The sequence below is a fragment of the Egretta garzetta genome, unplaced genomic scaffold, assembly GCF_000687185.1.
Source record: "Egretta garzetta isolate BGI_Z169 unplaced genomic scaffold, ASM68718v1 scaffold22, whole genome shotgun sequence".
NCBI lineage: Eukaryota > Metazoa > Chordata > Aves > Pelecaniformes > Ardeidae > Egretta > Egretta garzetta.
The window spans coordinates 109,017-113,283 of NW_009259102.1; positions in this window are offsets into that span (position 1 = coordinate 109,017).

Consider the following 4,267-nt stretch of genomic DNA (forward strand, 5'->3'; position numbering starts at 1 on the left):
TGACTTTTCAAATATCATGGAGAGTGGCTTGGCGACTACATCGGCCAATTCCCTCAGGACTCTGGGATGCATCTCGTCAGGTCCCATGGACTTATGTGCATTCAGGTTTCTCAGGTGGTCACGAACCTGGTCTTCTCCTACAGCAGGAGGGGTTTTGCCCTCCCGGTCCCCCTCATGCCATCCATCAACTCGGGAGGGGTGAGGAGAGAGGTTGCCAGTGAAGACTGAGGCAAAAAAGTCGTTGAGTACCTCAGCCTTCCCCTCATCTGCTGTTACCAGCCTGTCAGTCTTGCTCATCAGTGGGGGTACACTTTCCTTAACCATCCTTTTCTGGCTGATATACCTGTAGAAACCCTTCTTATTATTCTTCGCATCCCTAGCCAAGTTTTTAGGTCCTGTATTTAATTTCCAATCTGCTTCAAGTACAGTTAGTTGGTGTCCATCTGAGAGAATCTTAGCTTTTAATGCAAGCATAAATATTATTTGGTTGAAAAGCAGAGAAGTGTTTTGTAGCACCTGCATTAAATGTACTGCATGAAGCGTTTTTCCAGTTGTGCTTTAACTGGTTCTCTTGTGTGTGCACATTACGTGTATGATGATGGGTCTAATAGTTTTCATTGAGGGTTTTGTGTGTGGTGTTTTGTTGTTTGGTGGGTTTGGTGATTTTTCTTTTCCTCTAGAGCCCATTTCAGTGTGAAAATCCACATTATTCTATGCTTGGAAAATTCTTAAAAGAGGACCGACTGAAGGATATTGCTTAATGCCGCAGGCCTGCAGCTCTGTTGTTGGACTGAGTTTCTATTTCTACTCTGCTATGGTGGTATCTGGCACGCATCTAGAGAATATATTTGCCAACACTGTTCAGCGAGTAAGTATCGCTGTAAAAATACAAATGAAGCTTTTTTAAAAAATATGATCTTAACACAAAAAATGACACTGAAGGCTATCTCAAAAGCTAAAGAGATTAAGGTATCTCTTCTGTTCAGTACTATGAATTCTGTTGATGATCTGGGAAGAACTGCCTATAGCTCCATAAACTATTTTAGTCACTGCAATGTGGGTGGGTGTTTGGAGGGAGGCTTCTGGGTTCTTTTCTAATTAAAAGCTTTCAGCTAAGAATTGACAAAAGATGGAAATTGTCAGGTTTAGTTCTTGCCAAAGAAAATGGCAATGCCACTGGCTGATTTTTTTTACCATTTCTAACCTGTTCTTCCCTTCCCTCTTATTTCTGACTCTCTCCCATGGCCAAGTTGCTCCACAGCAGTATTAGATTTAATAGCAGCAACACAATGCATCCAGCAAAATGTCATTCTTGTATGTGTAGAATTTGACTCATCTGCTCAACAGATTTGGAAATATCTTGTGAATTGTGTAACTAAGGTTCCTCATTTTAGAAAGCTGTGAAAGTAGTTTTTCTGAGCACAGTAGGTGTCTGAAAAGGGTTTGCCATCTAAGTACTCTCTTCTGTCACATCTATTAACTGAAAGTTGTTTCTACGCCTTCCTTCATATATGAAGTTTGGCTGTGTTACACACCCCTTTCCTTTTTGTGTGTGTGTTCTCAGTGTGACTGGATAGCTTCATGTTCTCTCTTGCTGAGGCTTTAATTACCTTGTCAAAAGCATAAAGGCTTCACACTGTTCCTGTATGTGTTTCAGCAAGCTTACTCTCTTTCTCAGGGCCTCTGCTGGTCTATCAGATACTGAACTGGTTAAAGATTTTGGTAGGAGAACTATCCCAATTGTTAAGTGCTTTCTGTTTCGACAGTAAACAACAATGCACTATGCTGTTTGAGTTCTTGGGTTTAAGCATCTCCCAAGATAAGACCTTTTAATGTTAATTCAACCACAGGGATATAAAAGTCAATACACAACGCCATGCTTCTTGATGCTAAGACTTCTTATGGCATAAATGTCTCTTTCCTTCTGTTCTGGCTTGGCACCATTGGTTACGGCCTGCCAGTCACAAAATGGCCTGGGCTAATTTCACCTTCAGGGCATGCTGTATATGCTTGTAAGATTCACAAGGAACTTCCCGGAACTCTTTATGGACCCTTTTACTCAGCACTCAGTGCAGGACTATGACTGCTGCTTGTGTAAATCGTTCTTCCTTGAGGAAGGTGTTCAATTACTGTGTATCTTTAGCTCTGACACAAGCTGCTTACTCTGTGGGGCTTAGATTCTCCCAACTCTGTATTATGGGAAGATTACATTTTTTACTTAGTTTTTATTTTGATGCATCAAGATTTTAGTTAAGGCCCCTGACAAATATTTTCACAGTCATTGCCACTCATCGCTAGGAAAACAGACAAAGAAGAAATTACTTCTGAAGGGTCTGACACAACAGTAAGATGTCAGCAACAACATCCTGTCTTGCCTGGGATATCTCAGTCACTTACTATCTGATGTAATCTAACAGGAAAATTGCTGATAACTTTGCAGATCAGTTGCATAGGAACAGTGGGCTTGATTAAGATGCTGAATGCAAGTTGAGAAATCCTGCTGACTAATCTTGATTTTTTTTTTTTTCCCCCCCTTTCAAAGTCTAGGATCCAACTTAAATAACTACACTGCTAAACTTAAACATGTATCTTCTTACTTACTCTCCCAATAATGGGACTGTACCTTCAGCCTAACTTTGAAACTTTTAAAGACTGGAAGGAAGTGTAAAATCACTTACCTGGATCTTAATGCTATGTTGATGCACAGTGTTCTATTACCAAGACAGTTATAGATTGGGCTATTTGATTTATGTAGTATAATGTTGTACTTCAAATGGGTATGAAATAAAAAAATTTGTAATCAGACACTGAGTTGATGTAGTACATAGCAAGAAAAAATACTTAGCCTAGTGCAGGACTAAATAGGCAGTCATCATTTAGTTTCCACAGACTTACTATTTAAATCGCAAGTTCTTCTGGTGCATAGAAAGTACTCCAAGAAGGAAAAAAGAGGATTAAGTGTGGAAGTAGCTCATTAACTACACATTAGAGATGTGTAGTAGCCATATGTTACCCACATCGAGGTTTGGGGGGGGGGGGGAGGCGGGTTATCTGCCCGTTGGTTTTCTATAAGTTTATCTAGGTAAAGATTATATTTTTTATGGACTTTTTGGCCTACCGGTTTAAAGGTTATAACTGACAGTGCACTGTAAAACAAACTTGGACTTCTTGGCTCAGATTATCTACGGATATTTTGTGGATTTGGACAAGTTTCATTTGTCTCAGCTTCCTTCTTTGTAACACTATCACATGCATTTCTACACACAGACTCTTTATCAGAGATGTACAGTAATCTCCCTAAATTTGGGTCTATATAAAATGGAACAATTGACTAGTCTAGTTGTGCAAGTCTTTTCCTCCAAATTTTTAGGACCCTTCAGAATGTGAACACTTACCCCCAAAATACTTTTTTTGCTTTTATAGAGAAGTTTCCATCATCTTTAAGCATACCTCTGATCCCTGATTTTATTTAGGTCCTATTGACTAATACATACTCTATTCCTGGTTAGGAAAAAGCAGGTAGTAGACAAAATCCCGGTAAAGGTGAATGGTTTTGTCATTTAGCTAATGTATTTTTGTGGTGCAATAACAAATGTTCAGTACTAGACAGAATTCAACTTCTAATTACTGTGGCAAGTGGTCTCTTATTGCCAATCAATTTCTGGATAGCGGTATTACTGATAGTCTTGAAGAGTCTTGTGGGAATATTGTAAACTATTTGAAGATGAACAGAGCTGTCTGCTTTGCAATTAATATATATAAAAAAAAAAGACTAGGTGACCTTTTATTTCCCTAGAAATGCCAATCTTATGTCTTTACTACAATTTATGGCAACATATAGATGTCATCACCCAGGGTCTCTTCTGATTGCCAGTAAATGTAGAAATAATGTCGTTATACCTAATTGAATTTTAAAAGACCAAAGAGCAGAGCTCGTGCTGGTTTTGTAACCAAACAAAAGCACTCTCTCTTTGTATGCCAAAAATGAATGCATAATGTTCTGAATCTGAAATCCAACTCACCCTGCTGGCTTTGTGTTCCTAGAGTCTAAAAATAGAGTAACTTGAGGTGCTTTCTAATTGAGATAACAGTTTCTTTAGACTGGACAAACAGCATATGAAAACTGAATTGCTTACAAAACAGCACAGGAAGTGAAGGTCAAGGTAGTTACTATGAAATATTTAGTTATTAAATTCTCCCCCTCTTCTTTCCCACTACAAAGTATTGATGCAAATACGAGATTGCCAGGTGACAAAACACAGTTGGT